This window comes from Oryctolagus cuniculus, chromosome 1 (genome assembly GCF_964237555.1).
Source record: "Oryctolagus cuniculus chromosome 1, mOryCun1.1, whole genome shotgun sequence".
Lineage (NCBI taxonomy): Eukaryota > Metazoa > Chordata > Mammalia > Lagomorpha > Leporidae > Oryctolagus > Oryctolagus cuniculus.
The window spans coordinates 219,398,427-219,426,357 of NC_091432.1; the positions used below are offsets into that span (position 1 = coordinate 219,398,427).

General features: G+C 38.9%; 1 long non-coding RNA gene across 1 annotated transcript in view; it reads right to left on the reverse strand.

Annotated features, from left to right (window-relative positions):
- Nucleotides 1–4,406: 4,406 nt before the first annotated feature.
- Nucleotides 4,407–27,931, reverse strand: part of LOC127493236 (uncharacterized) — a 35,740-nt gene continuing 12,215 nt past the window's right edge. The window contains exon 3 of the long non-coding RNA XR_011385324.1: nt 4,407–6,813. This is a non-coding gene — a long non-coding RNA (uncharacterized lncRNA). The remainder of the gene's footprint in view (nt 6,814–27,931) is intronic.

The window sequence follows — 27,931 nt, forward strand, 5'->3', positions numbered from 1 at the left end:
CATTTCATGTTAGCATTTATTGTATTGCTGTTTACTGATTGAGATGGAGGTCACCCTCTACACAATAGAGATAAATATATCTCTCTTAAGGTTAGAATCCATCTATAGATTTCTTTTTGTATCTCTTACTTTGCCTGGGATATGATAGACACTTAAGAGAGCACATTTATTTCATTTAACCATCACATGAGATTGGAGGAAGACATATAAGAATCTTCTCAAGGTAACACAGTCAATGTAAATAACACAGCTGAGATTCAGACAGAAGTCTATGAGATCATAATGCTCTGTATGCCACCAAGTACATGTATAAACCTCATTCATGTTTTTTCTTATTGCAAAAAGGCATCAGGTTGTAATCAGGGTGTGACAAATTGGAAGTAGTCAGGAAAAGCAACCTGGACATAGAGATTTCTTGTGACATTTATATGTCTGTTTTGTTAGCACAAGTGGAGGGTATAGTGTGCACGATGGTAGAAACATTTCAGGCCAAGAATCCCTTTTTCTTGCACTTGAAAAGCAACTCTGTCTTAAGTACATATTGATTGGAGTCCAAATATCTCAATTCTATTCTTAGCTAGGCATCTTAATTACATTGGATTTTCACTTAAACCTGATGGTTCAGCCCCTCACTGTCCACTACCCCCACCTTCTTTAACACAGACTACAGAATAATGCATTGAAATTGTTTCTTTAACAAACTGACTATCCACAAGCAAAATATACTAACAATATCATACCCACATTAAACGTTGCAACCTTAATGACACAGAGAGCCATTTGAGACAGACTAAATCCAATAACTAATTTAAAATATGTAGCTTTACTAAATTTATAATTATATAATATTATTAATAATGACAAAGAATCAGCAAAAATAATCAGCTTTAAGCACTTGCTATGGGCTCAGGCACTATGCTAAAACAATTACACCCATTATTTCATTAAAACTAGTCAGTTCCCTGAAAAGTAAGTACTATTTTTATCTTTGCTTTTCAGACTTTTGGTTTGCAGAGAACCAGGAATTTATTCAAGGTCACACAGCTAATGAGTGAAAGAGTCTATAATGTTACCGGCCCTGGACACTGGGTCCTTAATTATTAACATAAGCTGAATCTACCAGAGAAGAACAGGAAGAGATTTAAAGGCTTAAAGACAAATTTGGGTCTCAGAAGGGTTAACCTCTCATGAAGAAATACTCATCCTTCTAGTAGGTTAAGAAAATGCCTATGTGAATGGCTTTGTTTTTTATTTTTTTTTTCATTTATAAAGATTTTACTTATTTGAGAGGCCCAGTTACAGACACAGAAGGTACAGAGAAAAAGGTTTTCCATCCATTGGTTCACTCCTCAAATGGCCACAATGGCTGGAGCTGGGCCCATCCAAAGCCAGGAGCCAGGAACTTCTTCCGGGTCTCTCATGCAGGTGTGGGGGCCCAAGCACTTGGGCCATTTTCTACTGCTTTTCCAGACCACAGTAGAGAACTGGATCAGAACAGGAGCTGTCAAGACTAGAACTGGTGCCCATATGGGATGCTGGTGCTGCAGGTGGCAGCTTAGGCCACTAAGCACAGCATTGGTCCTATGAGTTGCTTTGATTTTTCAAAATAGATTAGGGACATTAAGACCCCTATTAACAGCCTGGAAAAAGCAGTGGATGATGGACCAAGTGCCTGGGTTCATGCTACCCACATGGGAGACCCGGAAGAAGGTCCTGGCTCCTGACTAAGCCTGAACCAGTATCTACTGAGGCAGCCATCTGGGGAGTGAACCAGCAGATGGAATATCTCTCATTGTCTCTCCTTTTTATGTAACTAACTTTTGAATTTAAAAAAAGAGAAAAAATTTAAAAATGAAATCAGGTAAATTTAAATGACTGCTCTAGATGTCATAGAATTTTACAGCTGAGAGCAGAGTTCAGCAACAGAGCAATGGCTACTAATGCCTCTTTCACTTGAATATCACTGAATAGTTACCCAGCAACTCCCATTCTGCATATGTATTGTCATAATATCTTATGAAATATCTTTTTAAAAATATTTTATTTTATTTATTTGAGAGGTAGAGTTACAGACAGTGAAAGGGAGAGGCAGAGAGAAAGATCTTCCTTCTGCTGGTTCACTCCCCATATGGCTGCAACGGCAGGAGCTGCGCTGATCCGAAGCCAGGAGCCAGGTGGTTCTTCCTGGTTTCCCATGAGGGTACAAGGGCCCAAGAACTTGAGCCATCTTCTACTGCTTTCCCAGGCCACAGCAGAGAGCTGGATTGGAAGACTTGGGCAACCGGGACTAGAACCGGCACCCGTATAGGGTGCCGGTGCTGCAGCCGGAGGATTAACCTACTGCACCAGGGTGCCGGCCCCTATGAAGTATCTTGATCAGCCAAGGAAACAATAGCAGCAGCTTGTCTAAATATCTGGCTTCAGGTCACTAAGTCAATCAAAAGAAAAGCCAGGTGTCAAATTTTTGTCTTCCCATGTAAGCTGCAAGACTGTCATAGAGAGGGACAGAGTTTGAAGGCTTTTAAGCATCTTGGGCAAAGCCACAGTTATTTGGTGGCAGAATCAAGACTACCACCACAGACACGGAGGAAAAAATTTGGAGAAAGCAAAAAAATGTGTTTTGGTTAATTCATCACAAATATTCTAACATCATCCAGGCCTTTCAGCATAGTCTTCACACTAGTAAATGTATCAAATAATAGCCAACATAGATTTAGATTACTAAACTCATACTTTCAAAGACTAGTATTATGTACTTCCTCCCAGACATGGGTAAAGGATCCCAAATTTTGCTTCCTCATGAAGACTCGGGAATGAGATCACGGAAGTTATGAGAGTCAAGGACTTCATCTAAAATGTTGTCCAGGATTCTGAGATCTGTCACTGGATTTTCTGTGGTATTAAAGTCGAGTTACGAATATGAATTCTAACAATGGTAATAACCCTATGTGCATCCATCTACCAAAATTTTCAGTCTAAATGAAATCCAGATCATAGGGGAAGAAAGAGTCTTCAAAGCAACATTGTTACTTATGCCGCAAATCATTATTTTTTCTTTCCATTTTATAAATTCCACTCCACGATGAAACGTTCAAGTTGTGGAAACATAAGAAATCAGTTTCCTTTAGTGACTTCCATTGACATACTGAAACAAGATGAAGACCTAGCCCTGAGCGTTCTCATAGAAACCCATTTGGGATGTCAATTCCAAGCCTGTGTTTGAAACACAGAATTTTGAGATGTCAGTTCCAGACTTGTTTGTAACTTAGAATTTGTGTAGGGGGGTATGTTTTTTATTCTATCCTAGTGATTTTTTCCAGACTGAATCCACTATTGTGGTTTCTATAGAAAAAGAGAATGGCTGGAATGAAATCCTATGGTATGTGTAGTTTGCTCTTCTATGTAGGGAATTAAAATCAAGGTAGTTCTAACAGAGAACATGCTAAGGGAGAGAGTTAGGAAGAGTAAACCCAAATCTGTGTGGGTGAGGATGCTAGGACAATTAAAGTGGTCTACCTTGGTTAAATCTGCTCATCTCACAGTCTGACTTTTGCTGCTCTTCCAATACGACAGACATCCTTCTGCCTTGGGATACTGCACTGGCTATTGTCGCCACTTGTAATGATTTTCTTCAAAGCTGACTCTCGCACCTTCTTCAACTCTCATTCAGATGACATTGTCTCTGGGAGGTTAATCTGACCATCCTACTCCAAAATGCAACTTGTATCCTCTCTCAAACCTTCCTTGTTTCCTCCAGACTTATCCATATCAAATTTATTTATGTACATATTTATTATTCAATTGCTCCTTTAAAAATATGCCTGCTTAAAAAATATAGATTCCCCAAACAGTAGGCAGTGTTGGAAAATCACAGTCCCAGGTTTAGGGACTCTCTCTTAACATCCAGAAACCTGTTAGTGAAATGTCTGTGCTATATAAGCTCATGCTATGGGATCATCTGTTTCCTGATCTCCTTGGTTTGAAATACCACGGGTTTGACAGTCATCACAGCCAGTCAGAAATGGCTTGAGACATCCTCCCCTGAATAAACAAGAATAGGTATACGCTGGGTGTTATACTGAATTACATGAGAGTCACTGATGCATAACCCAATTCCATTCTCAAGTAACTTTTGGGTTAAAAGAGGATCCTCTGAATACTGTGCATCAGAACCACCCAAAGAACTTGTAAAAAAAAAATCTCATGCTTGGTCTTGGAGTGAGACCTAGGAACTATTCCAACTTGATTCTAATATTTTGATATTAGTGATTCATGACTCACTTTTTTTTAATCTTTTATTTAATGAATATAAATTTCCAAAGTACGACTCATGTGTTACAATGGCTTCCCCCCCCATACCGTCCCTCCCATCCACAACCCTCCCCTTTCCCACTCCCTCTCCCCTTCCATTCACATCAAGATTCATTTTCGACTATCTTAATATACAGAAGATCAGCTTAGTATACCTTAAGTAAGTATTTCAACAGTTTGCTCCCACACAGAAACATAAAGTGAAAAATAATAGATGATTTTTTTTAAATGATGATGAAATCAGATCAGACCTATTGTCATGTTTAATCCCAGTGAGAGTCAAGTTGGGAATTGATAATTTCTTTTCTTTCTTTTTTTTTTTTTATAGAAGATCAGTTTAGTGTACATTAAGTAAAGATTTCAATCGTTTGCACCCCCATAGAAACACAAAGTGAAATATACTGTTTGAGTATTCGTTATAGCATTAAGCCTCAGTGTACAGCACGTTAAGGACAGAGATCCTACATGAGGAGTAAGTGCACAGTGACTCCTGTTGTTGACTTTACAAATTGACACTCCTGTTTATGGCATCAGTAATCTCCCTATGCACCAGTTATGAGTTTCCAAGGCTATGGAAGCCCCTTGAGTTCTCCGACTCTTATCTTGTTTAGACAAGGTCATAGTCAAAGTGGAGGTTCTCTCCTCCCTTCAGAGAAAGGCACCTCCCTCTTTGAAGACCTGTTCTTTCCACTGGGAGGCCGCACCCATCTCAAGCCTCCAAGGCTCCTCCAACAGCAGGCATGACTCACTTTTGAAGACACACAAATCCCAAAGATGATATAAAATATGTATTGCTTGATCTAACCTTACTAAGCACCAAATAATATTCTAGGCACTGTGGAGAATTTTTAAACTATACATTGAATATACTCTGTACCTGTGGACTATGTCCACAGAATATAGGCATAGACTCTCCTAGGAGTAATAATATTCCCAAGTAATGTACGTACATTAATTTGCAAACCATTACACATCAAATACCATGCTGGACTTAATGGCAACATGCAGGTAAAAATATGTAGTTCCTGTGCTCAAAATACCTAATTAGAGCCATGTAAGAATTAATTCTATCTGCTTTTACTTATTTACCTATTTATTATATTAATCAATTTAGTTCTTTATGCATTTAATAAACATGTACTAAGTACCTAGTGAAATGTTCTATAATCATGTTAAGAAAATATATGATAAGCACCAACAAAGAAGTATGAATATCTTACTATGGGAAGATTGACATTAATTTCCATACATTTTTCAATACCTAAGTCTTGATTAATTCAAATGCTACATATGGCAGTAAACAAGCCATCATCTATAGGTGACAGTCACTGATAAGGCATTTGCTATTAGACCAGCATAATTCATGTTAGTTTACAAACTGAGAGGTACAGGCCAGTGGTAAGATTTCCTTCTGGTTTACTTGACTTACATGAACTGTTTTTGAATTTGGAGAATTTCATAATCACTAGTCTTATTGGCATGCAGTAGTAGTTTTCTGGATTTCTAGGAAAATCTCTGTTATGTGTAATGGCAGAGAAATGTTCCAACAAGGAAAAGGAGTAAATGAAGAATCATAATCATTTAGAACAAATTCACCAATAAATAGTGGTCTGTGTAGTGTAACTGAGAATTGCACAATGCGTTTGCAGGAAATGCCAGATCCTTGACAGGTGGGGCTGCCTGCTCTTTCTTCTCAACCTTCCTAGGAAGACAGCATGAATCAGTCCTTGCTCTCTCTTGTACTATACAGTTAGACCCATAGAATATTTCTGAAAACATTGAATCCAGACATACCCAACCATTTAATTATAACTGCTATGAAAGTTGTTACATAGTTTCCATCCCAAGTGGCATGATTTGGATTTGAGAGTGCTGAAGTTTTGAAGTCTTCTAGCAACAAGAGATTTTCAGCTAATTTATTTCTCTGTACTTGTTTTACTAGTTCTGGATAGCCTATTTTACTAATAATTTTATCTGTATATGGAGATCAACATTGAAGGAATAAAATGGACAAAATCTAAACTGCTCATAAATAACAGATCTTTACTTGAAATATATCCTACATTCTTCAACCTTGTGTTTCTCTCACCACCTGCTGCCTCCATCCACTTGCAAGCTTCCATCTGGCCATGTTGAGCTTCTATCTTTTTACTGAATGGTCCTCAACTTTGTTACATACATGTTTTAATATGAAAGTAAATGTTGGCCGGTGCCACGGCTCAATAGGCTAATCCTCCGCCTTGCAGTGCCGCAACACCAGGTTCTAGTCCCGGTCGGGGCGCCGGATTCTGTCCCGGTTGCTCCTCTCCAGGCCAGCTCTCTGCTGTGGCCCGGGAGTACAGTGAAGGATGGCCCAAGTCCTTGTGCTCTGCACCCCATGGGAAACCAGGAGAAGCACCTGGCTCCCACCTTCGGATCAGCTGGCTGCGGCGACCATTGGAGGGTGAACCAACGGCAAAAGGAAGACCTTTCTCTGTCTCTCTCTCTCACTGTGCACTCTGCCTGTAAAAAAAAAAAAAAAAAAAGTAAATGTTAACTCTTTTGCCTTGGTAAACTTCTCCGTACACTCCAGGCTACTTATCACTTGACTAAACAATTTATTCCAACACATCCTTAGCTTCAATATTATTTCCTCTCAGAGTTTTTCTCGGACAACATCAAGCTGGATTCTACTATGCCTTTTCATAGCCCTCTCTAGTACTCTTATCTTGCCACTGGTCTTTAACTGTACCTCTTCATATCCATTCTTCCTACAGTGCCTCACATTGTTAGAATGGTGTGTGCACAGAGTGGATGCTCAACAAATAATTGAGTCGATGAGTGCAACAGCAAATAGTTGTCAAATATGATAACCATGATGGTTATTACTATCTTACTTTGTGACCTCCCTTCAAGTGCTTTCTGTCTCATTCTCTATTTTCTGTAATACACATTAGAGTATTCTATATAAGAAATTAGAAAATAATTTAAAAGAAATCTAAAGATGAAAGCATTTGGTTATACCCTTATCCCATTAACATTTTCTAAGCAACTTCTATATGCTGGAACACAGAAAAATGGAGATGAAGCTGGCCACACTTTTTCCATAAAACTATTCACTGTCCAATAGTGGAGACATACATAAAATAATTGACTAGTGGTCATGCTAATCATTTATTTATATGAGAGGTCTTCAATATAACTCATGGAAAATGTATACTATGAAAAAATATGCTTGGATCAAAAAATTTTTCACCAAAAAAAAACTTAACTGGGCCCGGCACTATGGCGTAGTAGTTAAAGCCACCACCTGCAGTGCTGGCATCCCATATGGGTGCCAGTTCGAGTCCCGGATGCTGCACTTCTGATCCAGCTTTCTGCTATGGCCTAGGAAGGCACCTGAAGATGGCCCAAGTGCTTGGGCCCTTGCACCTGCATGGAAGACCTGGAGGGAGCCCCTGGATCCTGGCTTCGGATTAGTTTAGCTCTGGCTATTGCAGATATCTGGGGAGTAAACCAGCAGTAGAAGACCTCTCTCTCTCTCTCTCTCTCTCTCTCTCTCTCTCTGCCTCTGCCTGTAACTCTGCCTTTCAAAGAAATAAATAAATCTTTAAAAAAGTAAATAAACTGATCTTTAAATTCCATTTTCCATGAACTTTTTGAAGTCCATTAATGTTATTTGAATAACTGCTCTCTTAACCTATTTATGCCACTGTAACAAAAATTCTTATATTGGATAATTCATAATAAACATAATTTGTCATTGACAGTCCTCGCAGATGAGAAATCCAAAATCAAGGTGCCAGGGGATTCACTGTGTGATAAAGGAGGCCTGTTCCTCACAGATGGAGGCAAAGATTCCCCCTTCAATCTCTTTCGCAAGGATGGAAATCCCACTCAGGAAGCTAGCACTCTCACAACTTAGTGTTTTCCCAAAGGCATACCTTCTAGTACTATCACGTATTAGGTTCCAAAATGTGAATCTGGGCATGGACACTGAGATTCAGAACACAGTACCAACAACAGCCCAGGCACTGCTCTAGGCAGTGAGACACACAGGAGAGTGAAACAAAATCTTACACTCTGTCACAGGTGATAAGTGAGAGAACTCTGAAGAGTACTGCAGTGTACAAGAAGAAGAGTCTGGTTCCACCAGAGTGGTGATGCAGAAATCCTTACTACCAGAAGGTATTATGTCTGCTGAGTTGAGTGTAGCAATGCAGAGCTAAATTTTAAGCACGAAGAACAGGTTGTTTAGCTATAGACCATCTAACACCCAATTGATGTGATAGTAGGAGCAGAGTTCCTAGTTCAAAGTGGGTGTCTAGAAACATGTCATTCCTGGATAAATAATCCAAATTAAAAAAAAAAAATGAGTACTCATTTGAGGCACCCTACTCCAATGACCATGCATTATATTTGAAGGGATGAGACACAGCTTAGGGAATGACAGAAAAAGCTAAGCTTGGAAAGATTGAAGCTTGAAATTCATACATACTTCTCCTTCCATCAGCTTCCTTAATATCCACTGATCCCTCTCTTCCCTCTCCTGAAAGCCCCCTTTCTTCTTGGGAGTTCTAAGTTCTCTGCTGTATCTATTTTCTTTGCAGGGTGCTCCAATCTGGCCTCCTCCCAAATGCCTCCTGCAAATGTTTATTTTTATAAATGTTGCATATGCAGGGCAGGAGATAGGAAAAGGGGTGAGCCAGAGTCATTTACGAAAGCACTTTGGCACTCTGCTCTGGAAATCATTTCCGCAGGAGGCTGCCCCGGACAGAGTGCACTTACTCTCAGACCTCTCATCCCCACTTCCAAGCAGAAGTCACTGCAATTTTTATTTACAGTTAGAAGCTCCATGGAGTTCTGAGCCAAAAGTCTTCTTTCCTGAAAAGCTGATGGTGGCCTCCAGCACTGTGCTTTCACCTTTAATAGGAACACTTGTTCGTTTGCTAAACAAATAATCAAGCATTTGGACCATAATGAGAACTGGACTTAATTCATCTGCATCAATGGACATTTAATGAATATCTACTTGTGCAAATCTTAACCCAGCCACTGGTGACTCAAAATGTTGGATCCTGACAGAGAAGAAAAGAACTATCATATTTAGGACACATCATAAATTGCCATGCTTCACATACATGGCATTATAAATTCCTGATTAAATAGACATTATTACCCTGCTTTACAGACCTAGAAAAAGAAGGAAGGGAGCAGAGAGGGAGGGAGGAAAGATCTGAAGTTCAGCAACTTGGACAAAGATACACAGCTGGTAAGTGGGCAGCTCATACATTTTCCCTCCAACACCTTTAAATCAAGCTGTCATTTCCATCTCTCCACCAAAATTTTCATTGTCATGGTTGTCATTGTTGCTCATACGGCTAAACCTAGCAGTCAAGTTTCAGACTTTGTCTTGGCTTATTGTCCAGCACCTTAGTATACAGTGGATCACATCCTCATCCTTGAAATATTTTCTCCACTGCATCCTGGTTTTCCTGGTTCCTCACTGCTACTCTTCCTTGCTCCCCACCAGATGTCTTGTCTACATCTACTTGTCAATGTATTGCCTTGAGGTTAGAGTATTTCACAGCTTAACCTTTGGACTCTCTCTTTTCTATATTGGCATTCATTCTCTTGGTGATCTCATTCCCTTTCCTTTCTTCTAGTGCTAGCTATACACCAAAAGCTCTATTTTCCTCTAATCTGGACCAATTCTCTAAACTTCAGATTGGCGTATACTATGGTGTACTTGATATTTCTCCTTGTTTGTCTCAATCTTATTTTCAAATTTAACCTCCCCATTCTTCCCCATCAAATTTTCTCCTCCCATAGACTCCCTGGTCACAGTTCATGGGAACTCCATTTTTCTTGTTACTTAGAACAAAAAATATTTTGTTCACATCCAAGTTAGCAACAGATTGATTTACGTTACCTCTAAACACATGCCGGACCCAGCTACTCATCACTATCTTCACTGTTACCATTTCAGTGCAAGGCTCTATTTTCTCTCATCCAGATTTCTCCTAAGTCTCCCTTATTTTGTATTTATTTATCCAGGCTGTCCTTGACCCTCTGACTAGACTGAACCTGGCAAGCAAGTCAGGTAATGTCACTCCTAAACTCACAACTCCTTAGTTGCTTCTCATCTCATGCAGGAGTAAAATTCAAAATCCTTAAAACCAATGGCCAAACCTATTCCATCCAGTCTCATGTTCCCCTGTGTCTTCTAGACTCCATCCCCACCTCTATCCACACTGCCATTCTGCTACGACTACATTGCTTTCCTTGCTATTCCCCTGCCTGGAATTAGGGCTCCCCAATACATAAATGATTGATTTCTCTATCATATGTGTGTCTTCATCAAATAGGACTTTCTCAACAAGTACACAGCTAACCACTCTTCTAAAATATACAATCATTCCCCAGCACTTTTTTGTTGTTTTCTTCTTTTTCTCCATAGCACTTGCCTCCATTATGTATTCTATATATCTGATTTGTTTATTCTCGCTCTTTCCACACTATAAAGTAAGTTCTTTGAGGCAGGACTTTCTGCTGCTTCCCCTGCTGATACTTAAACACAAAGACACACCACATACACATGAGCATACATCAAAATGCTTGAAGTATGAAAAATGGAATTGAAGAATAGATCATTTAAATGTATGCATACAAAGATTGGAAAATGAAAGCAAATTGGGAAACACTATGTTTTAATTTCAAAAAAATTTTCACCAAGATGAACTTATCTTTTTAAACAACATGTATTTAGTTATTTGAAATTCGGAGTTACAGAAGGAGAGGGAGAGAGAGAAAGAGAGAGAGAGAGAGAGATATCTTCATCTGCTGGTTCACTCTCCAGATGACTGCAATAGCTAGAGCAGAGACAGGCCAAAGCCAGGAACCAGGAGCTTCAACTGGGTCCCTCACATGCATAATAGGGCCCAAAGACTTGGGCCATCTTTTACTACATTTGCAAGGTCATTAGCAGGGAGCTTGATTAGAAATGGAGCAGCTGGGACATGAATCAGAGCCTATATAGGATGCTGGTGTAGCAGGCTTTATCCGCTACACCACAATACCAGTCCTGACGAACTTATCTTTTAATCCTATTATTAAAAGTTTTCGAAGCTTCCTCATGCATAAGACTTCATTACATACACAATGGCATGTAAATAATAAATGTTGATTGAAAGTTAATAATTATTAAATGCACAACACTTCAGATAAGTTTGTGCCATATAATGGAATTCAATAATATTTATTAAGCAAATAAGTCCAAACAAGAAAAAGGAGGCATCACTGAAGATTGGCATAACAAGGAAGGCTTCATGGAGAAGTAAAATAAAATACATATTAAATAGTCTCTGTGCAGGATACCATGCTAATCATCTTATAGCCAGGGCCACATTAAAATCTTTTACTTACCTCATGAAGTAAATTCAAAAATTATTGTCTCCATTTTACAAAATAGAAAACTGTCACATCAAGAGGCGAACTGACTTTCTCAAGATCAACACAACCGTCTGTGCTGGAGTGCAGGACTCTTCTGTGTTCTGGTACCCAACAATAGTGTACAATTTCATAAATCTCTTCTGGGCATGGAACTATCCTACTTCAGTTAAATAAAAGAAAAAAATAAAAAAATAAAAGGATGTTACATTAAAAAAACTACTATTATATGTGTTTTTTTAATTCTCTAGCTATTATCATTATTTACACATAATAATTATGTTATAAGACATGGTACATCAACAAGACAGAAAAATGAGAGAAGCATTTCCTGCTCTCAATGAGCGCACACTCTAGTAGACTTTGTTACTTCAGAATTGTGTTTTAACAACATTATGGATTAGAACAGAGGAGGGAGCAGATGATTCCATCAGGGATGGAGTCAATAAAGAAGACCTCAGAAACAGAAGACATCTAAGCACAGTCCTACAGAGTAGAGCAAGACTTTGCTAAAAGAGGAATGTGCATTCTAGCAAAGAGTTTTGTCACTGAGGCATCTCTACTCAGAGGAAGGAACTTAACAAGCACAATTAGAAGTGGATGAAAGGGGATCTGGGACTTTGCTTTAAGGGCCATAGGAAGCCATGGGCAGAGTTAATCCAGTGAGCTGGTCAGATCTGCACTACATTGAGATCATTTTGACAGTCATCAAGAAGGATGGATGGCAAAGAATTAAGATGGAAGAACAGGATACAGATTAAGGATATTGCCATTTCTCGGAGAACATGAAACTGTGCTAAGGTAGAGGAAGCGGAGATGATGACCCAAGTATATATACATAGAGAATTAAACCTTTTGAATTTGGCTATCCATTGAATTATGTGGATTTAAGCAGCTCTTATAACAAGGATACAGCCCAAATCAATTAAGTTAACATTTCTGAGTGTGGGCCAAAGCATTCAATTTTTAATGTCCACAGGTGATTCAAATCCATGGCAGTATATGAGAACTACTGGTTTATAAATTATCAGGTATGGATGACTAATTGAATGTGACAAGGGAAGAAGAAAGAGGACTCCAACAAATTTGCTGGCACACATGTGTTAGGACATGCCATTTAATTCAATGTCTTATCTGTAGAAGGGCTACAACTGCTATTGGGCAAACAACATATTTCTCAGATAGAAATAATGGTAAACTTATCCTACAGAGTTATTCTAAGAATTAAGTAAGATAATGTATGTAAAACATACATAACACAGTGCTAATACCCTAATGAATGCTAAAAATTACTTCATTAATTATTTAATTGTATTGGAAAAATAAAGTCTACAGGAAAAAGAATATTTTCAAATAAGGAATATTAGCTTTGATTCTGAACATGTTGACTTTAGGATATTGACTATTCATTTTGAAATAACATTTGAATGTTCAAGAGATAGTTTAGAGATCCAAGTATAAATTTGGTATTCTTCTATGCCAGCATTGCTGTTCAGATCAATACATAAACTAGATCATTCAGCAGGATGGTACAGTAAAACCAGTGGGGAAAATTTTGTTTGTCAGTAATCTTCAAATCATTCTATGCCTCAGGTTTTTTTTTTTTTTTTGTATAGATGATAGTAAATGATATTTTAGCTTATTTGTGGGCATAACACATTTACTATAATTGAATATGATTTATTTCTTCAAGTCATGCATGCAAATGGTTAAGTCTCAAAATTATGGATTGGTATTACTAATAGAGTAGAGTGCAGATTCATTTGCGATAACTGGAGGATGGACCAGGTGAGAGTCCTTTGGGTCATTAGGAGGATGTCAATGGAGAGTAATTCTAGTGAAAGTGTGGCTTATGTAGGACTGTATAATTCTGTCTTCTCTGGCTTACCATATGATGTTTCATCCACATATGATACACAGTCTACCATTGCCACCTTTATGAGATGCTAAACTAATGAGGCACCTCAATGTTGGATTGCAAACTTCCCAGAACATAGTGCAAACCATGCCTCCTCCCTTCATGAGTAGTTTCTCTCAGATCTTTGTCAAGAGAATTGAGGAAAAGCTTACTAATATGGCAATAAAAATGTGGAATAAATGAGGCACCCAGAGTGCAAGAAGCAAGAAGAGAGGTAGAATTTTCAGAAAGAGTAGTTTGTCCAAAAATTAAAAAGTTCAAAATTTTCAAGAATGACCAATTGTGTCAAATTAAATAAATCATTTTAGGCTTCATTGAATATGAGCCTTTGAATAAAACAGGATTTACACAAATGTTAGCTCATTGGCCTCCACTTTGACTATGACCTTGTCTAAACAAGATAAGAGTCGGAGAACTCAAGGGGCTTCCATAGCCTTGGAAACTCATGACTGGTGCATAGGGAGATTACTGATACCATAAACAGGAGTGTCAATTTGTAAAGTCAACAACAGGAGTCACTGTGCACTTACTCCTCATGTAGGATCTCTGTCCTTAATGTGCTGTACACTGAGGCTTAATGCTATAACGAGTACTCAAACAGTATATTTCACTTTGTGTTTCTATGGGGGTGCAAACTGTTGAAATCTTTACTTAATGTACACTAAACTGATCTTCTGTTAAAAAAAAAAAAAAAAAGAAAAGAAACTATCAATTCCCAACTTGACTCTCACTGGGATTAAACATGACAATAGGTCTGATCTGATTTCATCATCATTTAAAAAAAAATCATCTATTATTTTTCACTTTATGTTTCTGTGTGGGAACAAACTGTTGAAATCCTTACTTAAGGTATACTAAGCTGATCTTCTGTATACTAAGATAATCGAAAATGAATCTTGATGTGAATGGAAGGGGAGAGGGAGTGGGAAAGGGGAGGGTGGTGGGTGGGAGGGACGGTATGGGGGGGAAAGCCATTGTAACCCATGAGACGTACTTTGGAAATTTATATTCATTAAATAAAAGATAAAAAAAAAAAAAAAAAAAAAAAAAAAAGAAAACAAATAGGCCTGCGCCGCGGCTCACTAGGCTAATCCTCCGCCTTGCGGCGCCGGCACATCGGGTTCTAGTCCCGGTCAGGGCTCTGGATTCTGTCCCAGTTGCCCCTCTTCCAGGCCAGCTCTCTTCTGTGGCCAGGGAGTGCAGTTGAGGATGGCCCAAGTACTTGGGCCCTGCACCCCATGGGAGACCAGGATAAGTACCTGGCTCCTGTCATCGGATCAGCGTTGTGCGCCGGCCACAGCACGCTGGCCACGGCGGCCATTGGAGGGTGAACCAACGGCAAAGGAAGACCTTTCTCTCTCTCTCTCTCTCTCACTGTCCACTCTGCCTGTCAGAAAGAAAGAAAGAAAGAAAGAAAGAAAGAAAGAAAGAAAGAAAGAAAGAAAATAGAGAAATGTATTTACAAGATTAAAAAATATCCCTTCTGAAGAGAAAACAGGAATATGTTTGTTTTAAGGCTAGAAATCATTTTTACCTTGGTCCTAATTCAAGTAATAATTGTAGTAGGGAGAGACATATCATCTTGAGTATCTCCAAAAAGCCTGTGGACATTAGGTTACTTCTCAAGAAATGTTTCTGTTTACACTATTCTATAAATGTATCTTTGCTAACGTCCAGATGATAACAATAGTGTCCAATATTATAGTAAGAATGAAATCAGCTACCCTTAAATGCATGTTTATTATGTGTCAAGAACTATACGTAATATTTTACTTACATCATTCCTATACATCCCCAGAAGGGGGATTTTATTATTATCCATCCATGTTTTTTAGGTAGATAATCGGAGGCTCCAAGAGGCTGAGTGGCTATCCAAGTCAAATCACCAATAAGCAATACCGCCAGCATTGAAAACTAAATCTACTCACTTCTAAGTTCTCCATTATTAACACTGCACTTCTCTAGAGTTTGACCACTATTTTGTAAACATAGTTTCCAATTTGAGTAGATAAAACAGAAATCAACTGATGTTATCAATAAGGAAAAAGAAGTTCTGAAAGATGAAATGAATTTCTGAGAGTCTCTTGAGTTTTTTTTTTTTTGATGCCAGATGCCATATGTTCAGCCCCTTCCAGCTATAATTTTATTATGTTCTGCTTTGTCAGATCTAATACAGGTTGACATGAACTTAAAACAGAGATTCTTATGTCCCTGCCCTCTTATGGACTCAGGATATTTTCAGAGAAACCTAGAAAATGCCAGGTAGGGTGGTTTAGTTACAACCCCCTGATCCTCAGCTATCAAAAAAGATACAACTTTCTATGTATTCTTCTTGCACAAAGCTGCAGTTTTACTTTTAAGGTGATCCAGTGGCCTATGGGAGAAGTCTTTCAGTGGAGCAGATTTCACCCAGCCCATCTGGTTCAGTAACACACAATAAGGACACTCTCTGGGGGAGCATGGTTGATCATGGCTGTCCTGAATCATTTTCTCCTAGCTTTCATGATTTATATTCTCTATCACTTGTTCAGCTACAAGGAAAATCTCACCTGCAATTGAAATAGCAGAGCACTGCCAAATACTTGGCCTTCATCAGTCTCCATTCAAATGCCAGAAAAATACCCTAACAAATGAAGTTAGTGTGCTAATAAATCAGCATCCATTTAAAGAATTTCCTTGGAACTGACTAAGGGAATTGGAATGAACACCTTAGAGAGGGAGGAAGTCAAGTCATGTAATACAGAGCTACAGGACCTGCTAACAATCCTTGTTTCAAATCTGGACCTGCTGCTTGCTAGCCCTGTGACCTAGAGCAAGTCTACTTGCAGAACCTTCATTTTCTCCTTCATAAATAGGTAAATTAATTGCATCTATTTCCTTTAAAAAATGAAAGGACTGTGGAAGGGAAGGTTGTGTGTTTCTGTGTAGGACCTTTATAAACAAAGACTTCTAGGTTCCCTCCACTGCTCATTGACCTAATTGGGACAAAGAATGTGGAATTCATAGCTCTGCACCATTTCTTTCCTTTTTTTAAACCTGTAAACCTGTAGAGAATGTACGCTCTAGTTTTCCCAGGAAATAAGTGCTCTGGGCAGACCAGGCTACCGTGATCATCTTGGCACTTCTAAATCTGGACGAACTCTAATGCACATTCTTGCCCAACTCTTTCAGTGCTGATAAGGTCGATACTGTTCCATCAACTCTACTCCTGTAATTGGGTTCCCCAAGATCAGAATTTGAGAGGTACCCCAAAATTGCAGCAAGGATAATAGAAAATAATATGAATCAAATGATTGATATAGTGCTCCTGGTATATTTCCAGGCCAAATTTTAGAGGTTCTTCCTCATGATGTGAGTTTATGTAGCATTCTCTATCTAGTCTCCACTACTGATGGCCAATCAATAATTATTGACAATTTTCCAGATGCAAACTTCTGCATGTAGGACTGGGGATAAAGCAGAGGTGAAAAAAGTATCCCCAGGGATTTATTACATCAGTGATTTGAAAAAAGAAAAACGCATGCATATTTACATGACTGGGTAGGAAAGAAATACACCACAGGTGAAAGTCAGACAAATTGCAGAGGAAAATCGGTTCACAGCAAACATAATCATTCATTGTTTTCAATGAGGGAGAAATCTGTTTTATTTTCCTTTTATCAATAATTTGGCATGAATTTGGAGGCCTCCTTCAGCCTCCTTGAATGACATTATTTATTAAGGTCTTCCCAAGACTGGCATGAACTGATCTCTTCTTTATTTCAGTGTGTTATAAGTATAGAAACGTGTGGAATGTCCTTTAACCTTAAGGGTCCTTGTCACACAGAGACTAGGAGGCGCAATGAGGAAGAGCCTTGCCTCTGCATAATTTCCTTTTGTCATAGGGCATCACGCAGAGGAGATATTCACTCACCTTGGTGATGTTTTCCCACCATTTCCAACCTCCCGGGTCCTATCTTCAACCTGTCTTTAGCCAACATTAAAGTCAATTTCAAAGAGCAAGATGTGTTCCTTGTCTTTCCCAGGTAAACTCTCCTAAGGCAACACCAAACTTTGGTTCCATCTGTATTTATAAAAAGTACAGGCTTCTATTAAGTAGAACAGACAAAATATGACCGGTTTAATTCTGTAATTAATACACAGTTATTCTTAAGTGTTAAAAATTAACTGAAATGTGATCCCTGTTAAACATAAGAGTGGGAATAAGAGAGGGAAGAGATGTATAATTTGGGACATGCTCAAGCTGACTTGCCCCAAATGGTAGAGTTAAAAACATACCAGGGAATTCCAATTCAATCCCATCAAGGTGGCATGTACCAATGCCATCTCACTAGTCCAAGTGATCAATTTCTGTTCACAATTGATCATAATGAAAGGACTAAGAGTCAAAGGGAGCACATAAACAAGTCTAGTACCTGCTAACACTAACCGATAGAATAAATAAAGGGGAGAGTGATCCAACATGGGAAGTGAGATACTCAGCAGACTCATAGAATGGCAGATGTCCTAAATAGCACTCTGGCCTCAGAATCAGCCCTAAAGGCATTCGGATCTGGCTGAAAAGCCCATGAGAGTATTTCAGGCATGGAAAGCCAAGACACTCTGGCAAAAGATCTCTGCGAGTGAGATCCCAGTGGAAAGAACAGGTCTTCAAAGAAGGAGGTACCTTTCTCTGAAGGGAGGAGAGAACCTCCACTTTGACTATGACCTTGTCTAAACAAGATAAGAATCGGAGAACTCAGAGGGCTTCCATAGCCTTGGAAACTCATGACTGGAGCATAGGGAGACTACTGATGCCATAGACAGGAGTGTCAATTGGTAAAGTCAACAACAGGAGTCACTGTGCACTTACTCCTCATGTAGGATCTCTATCCTTAATGTGCTGTGCATTGAGATTTAATGCTATAACAAGTACTCAAACAGTATATTTCACTTTGTGTTTCTATGGGGGTGCAAACTGTTGAAATCTTTACTTAATGTATACTAAACTGATCCTCTGTAAAAAAAAAAAAAAAAAAAAAAAGAAATTATCAACTCCCAACTTGACTCTCACTGGGATTAAACATGACAATAGGTCTGATCCGATTTCATCATCATTTAAAAAAAATCATCTATTATTTTTCACTTTATGTTTCTGTGTGAGAGCAAACTGTTGAAATCCTTACTTAATGTATACTAAGCTGATCTTCTGTATATTAAGATAATCAAAAATGAATCTTGATGTAAATGGAAGGGGAGAGGGAGTGGGAAAGGAGAGGGTAGTGGGTGGGAGGGACGGTATGTGGGGGAAGCCATTGTAATGCATAAATCGTACTTTGAAAATTTATATTCATTAAATAAAAGTTAAAAAAAAAAGTACAGGCTTCTAAAAAGGTCCAGAGAAAGAGTCACTCAGGATGAAGTTGTCTTCCCCACATCTCTCACTAGATGGAGGAACAACTGAATGGAAGGAGCACAAACCAGATTCAAACTGGCCCAACTACTTTTTTGTCTGTCATCTGTAATGGACACTGTGAGGCTGTCTGTTGCCAACACATTTTCCATATTGTAGCACATGGACTCTTCCCCCAAACAAACACTGACAACACATTTAACCTTGACTTAAACTCGTCAGTGGTCTGTTAAGCATATTCCCTTTAACATGTAAGGCAAGCCTTGCACAGTCCAGTCATGTCAACCCCTTCAGCCTTCCCCATGGCCACTATTTTGTTTTTTACACTCTAGTCACTACTCACAATAAACTTGTGCTGCCTCTAGTAAGTGACATCATTACCCCTTGATCCTGTAACTGGTCCCTCTACCTCATTGTGCCCCAACCTCAATGTCCACATGAGATAATTATTTTTATCCTTCACCTTTGAATGAGATGTATGGACACCACCTCTAAAAGACGTCTCCCTCTGAGTACTCTTTACCCATATTAGGAGCCTCTTCTATGTGCTTCTAACTCCATGCTTTCCTGACCATCACACCATCTCTCCTGGATCCATATTTTTATTCCATTGTTTGCCTCACCAGATTGCCCCATTGTAGGAAAGAGTGTGTCTTTATTCATTATTATGTCAACTGTCTCTAGCTCCATTATATTTGTTGAATAAATGAAGCAACAAATAAAAGAACAGATGAGAGAAATTTAAACTGAAAATCATGGAAACTAGAATCCCATGGCATTGTTTCCCTTGTGTTCCAAAGATTCTTGGAAGTTTGAAATATAAAATGGCTAACAAAGAGGGAATTAAAACTTGCATGAAAGTTACTAACATTATTAGTGACTGTCATTATTGGACATTTGCCTCCTGAGGTCAGAATAGTCACACACAAGGCAGATTTGCTCTAATAATGTTGCACATCTGTCTAGAAGTATTGGAGATGGATATAATAATAACATTCTGTTAATAGTGACTCCTTAAAACACCATGAGTATTTTAGATAGAGGAAAAGAAGCCCTTTTGCCCTCAAATGTTCTTTGATGTGCACTGAAGGAATGAGAGTTTCTTAAAAGCCAGGAGGAAAAGTCTTCATTTCTAACACCAGGAAGACTGAAATTTTCAAACTTCACCTCATTAGGAATACTGTGTAGTTTCAAGTCCTCTGAAGACCCTCAATAAATATTAATTGAATTGCATGTGAATTGAATTAAGTAGAAAAACCTATTGTATGGTTCTTCTTTTTCCTTCAGAGAACTCAAGAGCTTTAAGAGCTGCCTGTTACCTTGGGATGATAAAAACTTCTGGATGTCAGCTCCAGATTTAGAGGTAGGAGACAAGAGGAGGAAACAGTAATTTAGAATCAAACAGATCTCAATTAAAAGCCTGATTTTACCGTTAAACGGCTGTGTATCCTCAGGCAATTTCCTCAAATGGTTCTTGAATTGTTTGTCTCTAAACTGGAGATATTGATACTTCTTTTTTGTATAGTTCAGATCTATTTTGAGAATAATATGTGTGTGTATTTTTAACTCTAAATTAGAATTCACAGTAAAAAAAATTCCTCATGTATCCACATAAGGCGTGTCGAGAAATACAGACTTGTTCATCTGCTAAATCCCCTATGTTTGGTGTGAAAAACTCATTTTCTCTCCTCTTCTCCCTCTCTCCTCCTTTTCATTCTCCATTACTTTCTTCCTCTCCCTCTCCTTTTCCATCTCCCACTTCTTCTCCCTTTCTTCTGTTGATTTCTTAGGAATATATTACCAAAAATAAATGATTTCCCATTCTTGGATTTATCTTCCTGGGCTAGTGTCAAGGAATCATTTGTTCTATACTATTTTTTTTTTCAATTTTTTTTTGACAGGCAGAGTTAGACAGTGAGAGAGAGAGACAGAGAGAAAGGTTTTCCTTTGTCCGTTGGTTCACCCCCCAAGTGGCCGCTATGGCCAGTGCGCTGTGGCCGCCGTGCTGCGCTGATCTGAAGCCAGGAGCCAGGTGCTTCTCCTGGTCTCCCATGCAGGTTCAGGGCCCAAGCACTTGGGCCATCCTCCACTGCACTCCTGGGCCACAGCAGAGAGCTGCACTGGAAGAGGAGCAACAGGGACAGAATCCGGCGCCCCGACCGGGACTAGAACCTGTGGTGCTGGCACTGCAGGTCCAGGATTAGCCTAGTGAGCCATGGCGCCAGCCTGTTCTATACTAATTTGAGGATTCTATTCCCACCTTCGAACTTCTCCAGGATTCTGAGAGTACTTGTCAGTTAAACCATGGATAAATTTACCTCTGGACTATAAGTTTTCTGGGATTGACAACTTTCAGAGTTAAAACACAGTTCCAGGCAAATAAAAATTACTAGAAGAAGCATTATTAAAATTCACATGAGTTTCCTAGGAAAGCAATGTAAACACATGCATGTTAATTAAAAAGAATATAAATAATTAACTCCATCCAAAATAGCATGTCATATACTCAAATATGCATACATAAGTACTTATGACTTGAAAGTAGTGGATCTTTCTCATATCATGCTTAATGATGGTGTCTGGCTCATATTTGATTCCTAATTAAAAAAAAAAGTTTGGAAGGGCTGGGGTGAAATGAATGAATATATTGAAAAGATGGCCTAGAAAAACCAATGACAGAATACCTTGATAGAATAATAACTGTTTTAAATGTATGGTAGATAAATATTCTTCAAGTGTTTTTATGATTAATATTATCTTTTAAAGAAAATAAGACTCCCCACTGAATCAAAAGAACATATTCATAAATTCTCATGTGCAAATTAAATTATCTGTCCACACAGAACAGAAAAGAGTATAATAATTTCAACCATGTACTTCATTGTTGAGGGTTGTCCCTAAACTTCTTAGAATTTTATTCACTTATCCCACGCCACATTGGAATAGATTTTGTCTCTTTGCTTTATTTGTAAAAAGGGTTTGCTGTGACAATCAGATAAAAAGCACCCTGCAAAAACTGAATTGGTAGCCTAAACTAGCCTCAACCTCATCCAAGTGCCTGGTGATTAACAGCTATCCCAGAATTGACAATTGAGCTACTCATTCACCAATAATATAATCAACTGGGCACATAAAACAATTTTAAATAAGTATCTCTTTAGGAAAGAACAAAAGTAGAAGAAACATCATGAAAAAGGCAGGAATATAAAACAGAACAGGAAGGCAGGAAAAAATACCTCTAATCTTTTGTTCCCTTTTTTTCTCCTTATCAGTCTTGTTCAGACTTTAGTTCATTAGATAGCAAGTTGTGCATTAGCCTAGGTATGTGAGAGGGGCTGTGGAGCAAAATTGTGAGTGTATGCATTGAATGAGGGAGGGAGTATAAACACACACTTTGGAAACATTTAGAAGAACAGTGATTTTTTTTTCTACTTTCTAGTTGTTGAAGTCTTTATTTAGTGGAGGGCTAAGCTTGTGATTAAAAAATAAAGTGAAAGCATTTTATTGTAAAAATTAAAAAAAATAAGAAAGAAAGGAAAGATGGGAGTGAAGGAGGGAGCAAAGAAGGTAAGGTGGGAAGTATGATTATGTTATTAAAGCTGTGTATATGGAATTTGTTCACTTTATATAAATTTTTAAAAATTAAATTAAATTTTAAAAAGTCCTGCCCATGTCCCACAACCTTTATACTTGGGTACCAGCCCTCTCCTTGATGCAGTTTAGGGGAATCTTCCCCTCCCTATGCTAGTGGGGCTATTAGGTCCAATGACACCATACTGACAGATTACTGGGAAGAATTTCAAGAATCCCATACTCAAAAAACCCTCTACACACCAGAATCCCAGAAGAGGATGGGGAAAGGAGAAATGGCAGGCTATATCCATATCTATAAAAACTCCAGTCTCAATGAAGACTAGACAGTTGGTTCTTCACTGAGACGCCTGCTTCCTCTGTCAGGTACGCTCTTTGTTAAATTTTGCTAGCATGCTTACTGCTGTTCTCCATCTCATGTCTGAAATTATTTTCTTACATGGAGGTAAGGATCTCTGATCCAGCCATCTCAGGTACCGGTCTCTTCCAATAGTGAAATAAAAAATGCAAAGCTGGCGCCGCGGCTCACTAGGCTAATCCTCCGCCTTGCGGCGCAGGCACACCGGGTTCTAGTCCCAGTCGGGGCGCCGGGTTCTGTCCCGGTTGCCCCTCTTCCAGGCCAGCTCTCTGCTGTGGCCCGGGAGTGCAGTGGAGGATGGCCCAAGTCCTTGGGCCCTGCACCCCATGGGAGACCAGGAGAAGTACCTGGCTCCTGCCATCAGATCAGCGCAGCGCGCCGTCCATGGCGGCCATTGGAGGGTGAACCAATGGCAAAGGAAGACCTTTCTCTCTGTCTCTTTCTCTCACTGTCCACGCTGCCTGTCAAAAAAAAAACATATAAAAAATGCATACATTTTATAAGTTCAAAAACTACTCTATTTTCTAAGTAACTCCATTTTACTCTCTAGAGGGAAGCCCTTCCCCCTACTGTGCTTTTCCCTAGGTCAGAAGCTTGGCCATGTACCAGCCAACAACAGGGCATTCAATTACCAGAATAGTTATTAAAACTTCCTAGTTATTAGAACAACATCCAAGTGCCTTGGTCCCAGCCCACACAGTGGCTAAAAGGTCCTTCAGACAGCAACATCTGCTTTATTCTGACCTCAAAAAAGAAGGGAAAACAAACAAACAAAAAAACTGTTCATCCCTAACCTTTTTAAGTGCTTACCCCATGAACATTCAGGTGGTGCCTGCCTGCCCCATCCCTCCCTTGGATATAGAATAATGCCTATCTTTACACTAGATCCTTGGATCTAGTGAAATCTTTCACAACCCATGCACCAGACATAAAAACTAGCCTTTCACCTTTCTGAGTAGCATGAGGAAACCTCACAGCATCCCACTCTACCTTCCCCGGAATGCAAGTCACACCTTTCTCCAGCACACACTAACTGCGTATCTACCCTCTCATTGGTTGTTATTAGCCGCCTTAGATATCAGAACTGTTGTGGCATCATACTTGTATTTGATTAACTTTTATTTAACTGAATAACGGCCCCAAAGGACAAGAAGAGTGATGTTAGCAATACACATATGCCTAACAGAAACTATCAAGTGCTTCCTTTATGTGAAAATACATGAATTCTCAACTTAAATGGGAAAGTAAGGGGCTGGCGTTTCTGTTTAGTGGGTAAAGCTGCCTCCTGCAAAGCCAAACTCCCATATGGGCAGCAGTTCCTGTCCCAGCTGTTCCACTTCTGATCTAGATCCCTGCTAATGGGCTGGGAAAAATCATTGGATGATTTAAGTGCTTGGGTCCTTGCTACCCATGTTGGACACCTAGAAGAGGGTCCTTGCTCCTGGCTTCAGCCATCGCCTAGTAATGCAGGCATCTAGGAGGTGGACCAGCAGATGGAAGACTCATTCTTTCTCTCTCTCCTCTCTCTCTCTCTCTCTCTAATTCTGGTGTTCAAATAAATAAATAAATAAAATATTTTCTCAAAAAAGGGGAGGTAGGCATTCAACAAAGTTACTAAGATCCATGGTGAGAACAAATCTTCCATCTGTGTAGTTTCTGGCGGAGGAAAAAGAAATCTTAGCCAGTTTTGCTATCACACCTCAAACTGATGCAGGATAAGCAGGCAGGTAGTTAATTTAGGTGTGCTGAGTTGGAAGTTACTGCCAGCCCCTGTATGTAATTTTATCCTCCTACTTATCAATCAGAACAACTCCTTTCCCAGGATGCTTCTGCTTCATCCAAGACACCATGAAAATATGGATGTTAAGCTCCATGTGAAACTTGTGGAGGTGCCATATAACTCCCAGGTGGCTTCACACCTGTAGAGGCACCACCCCCTACAACATTAAGTGGCCAAAAACTGGGAGGGCTCTTTCACTGCAGACCAGGACTGGAGGTGTTGACAGGCGCTCTCTCCTTTGTCTCATTCATCTGCCCTTTGGGCAATCCTCTGGCCTACTGCTCACTTAAAACAGGTGTTTCTCTGTGTACGGCAACACACACTCATGTATGTATGGAAACAGAATGTATGTCCCAGTTAGCAGAAACATGCTGTGCTAAAAAAACATTGTGCCTGTTTGAAACCTCAGCAAGAGATCCCTGAATCAAGTGACACTAAGCCATTTACTCCAAGTGAGAGGTGGTTTCACAGGTTCGGAATGGATTTTGACTGCTTTTGCTGATGAAGAAATTGCTGCCACATTTCCATGAAAGTTGAATTATTGTGTGTAATTTATTTAAATTAAACCTGCATGGGTATGTATGTACAGGATAAAACAGTATCTATAGAGTTTGATACCATTCAGGACTAGCCATTCTCTGGAGATCATGCAACATATCCCCCAGGAATAAGAGGAATCTACTGTAGAATACTTCCATTTCCTTTACTACAGAATATTTTCTGACCCTCTTACTTGCCTTATTGGTGTTATAATTTGAACATTGTTACTAAAAAAGAAAGAATAAAAATAATGTGTAACCCTGTGGGTTGGGGCTACAACAAATTGGTGGTCTCAAAACCCGCTTGAGCCCTCAACAACACTAAGAGAAAACGTTTGTGTTTCCTCTACATATTACTCCCACGCTTCCTCCCTCATAGCTATTGTACCCATTCCACTTCGGTATGGCAGTTCCACCAATTCTTCTGTGACTCTGCCAGTAAGCCCTCTCTTTAATAGAATCCAACAGAAGCAGAGTTCTTCAATGTTCTCCTCCTACAGATAACTGGCATCTATCTCTGTCTTCCCCCTTCCTTACTATCACAATAAATTATCTATCCAAAGGTTATTACTCCATCAGTGTTTTGGTGAACTTCTCCACAGCTTTGTCCCTTCAGCTAGCCACTTCCTACAGCACATCATCAAATCCCTCACTCTTTCTCCCTTGAATCCTTCCCATCGCACTTGAGATTAGTTTACCCATGTTAAGATACTGATGTTTTTTCCCAGTTTAGTTAAGTATCTATAAAACTGAATAAATGTCCTCTTCCAGGCACAAACATATTTATTTTCTGTCCTTTGCAGCCAAACTTTGGTAAGGATTGTGTGTGCCCCCAGTCTCCCGTTTCTAATTTCCTATTTTCACATTAACCTATTACCATCTGGATTTCTTTATTTGTTCCCCTTCCCAACAGCACATGTTAATTTGGTATATGTGATACACAATATTTGTTGAAGAATCAAACTGCTTTTCTCCATCTCCCCTGTATCCTTAGCCAACTTCATCAAAGTCCTCAATGTTGTTAAATTCAACAAATGTTTCTCATTCCTTATCTAAATGGACTTACAACATATGTTTTCACCATGTCTCTTAGCTTCCTCTTTATTTCTATTTTTTCCTGTAAAAACTCTTATTCAGATATAATTCACATGCCATGAAATTCACCTTTTGGAAATGTAGAGTTCAATGGTTCACAGCATATTCACAGAGTTGTGCAATGTTAACCACTATCTGATTCCAGAACATTTACATCACTTCAAAGAAACCTCATACCCTATAGCAGTTATTCCCAATCCCCCTCTTCCATCATGTCCTTGGCAACCACTAATCTATTTTCTGTCTCTGTGGATTTGGCTATTCTGGACATTTTATGTGAATGAAGTAATTCAGAATGTGACCTTTTGTGACCGGCTTCTTTCAGTGACCATAATGTTTTCAAGGTTCATCATTTTGTAGCATGTATTATATTCCTTTTAATGGCCAAATAATATTCCTTTATACAGATATATCACATTTGGTTTATCCTTTTACTTGTTGGTGGAAAATTGAGTCAACCCCAATGTTCATATACTATGAATAATGCTGTTATAAGCATTCACATAGAAGTTTTTTTTGTCTAAGTTCATGTTCATTATTTTGGATATTTACCTAGAAGGGCATTGCTTTACATTTTAAATAACTGTCAACGTGATTTCCAAAATAGGTGCAAAGTTCGACATCTCCATTAGTAACGTCTGATAGCATCCTTTTCTATACCATTTCACCTTTGTGGACCTTGTTATTTTTGTCTTTTTAAGTCATAGTCATCCTGGTGGGTGTGAAGTCATGTCTCAGTATTTTTTTTCTTAATTTTTCTTTATTTGAAAGACAAAAAAAAAAAGAGAGAGAAAGAGAGAGGGAGAAAGAAAAGAAACAAAGATACCCAATATTTCACTCCCCAAATGCCCACAATATCCAGGAATGGACCAGGCTGAAGTCAGAAGCTGAGGCTTCAACCTGGATCTTTTATGTGGGCAACAGAGTCTTAATTCCTTGAGCCATCGCCTGTTACCTCCAAGATCGCACATTGGCTGGAAGCTGAAATTTGGATCGGAGATAGGATAAAAGCCCATGTACTCCAACTTGGAATTTCAAAGTTCAAGTAGTGTCACATGGCTGCCTCTCAGTGTGATTTTGATTAATGTTTTCCTCATGGGCTGTGATATTGAGCATCTTCTCATGGGTTTATTGCCCATTTCTGTATCTTCTTTGAAGAGAACTGAGTATTCAGGTATATTGCCCATTTTTAGATTATTTATCTTCACACTGTGGAGTTGTGATAGTTCTTTGTGCATTGTAAGTACAAGTTCTAACAGAAATATGAATTGCAAATATATTTCCTATCCTATGGTTTTTCTTTTCACTTTTTGGTAGTGTCTTTTGAAGCAAATGTTCTTTTTAATTTTTTTATTTATATTAAGGAAAAAATTCAGGTATTTCATATATACAGTTTTAAGAATACAATGACACTTCCCACCCTACCCTCTCTCACTTCCTTGTTCCCACCCTCCCTCCTACTTTCTTTCTTATTTTTCTTTTAATTTTTGCAATGACATACTTTCAATTTACTTTATAA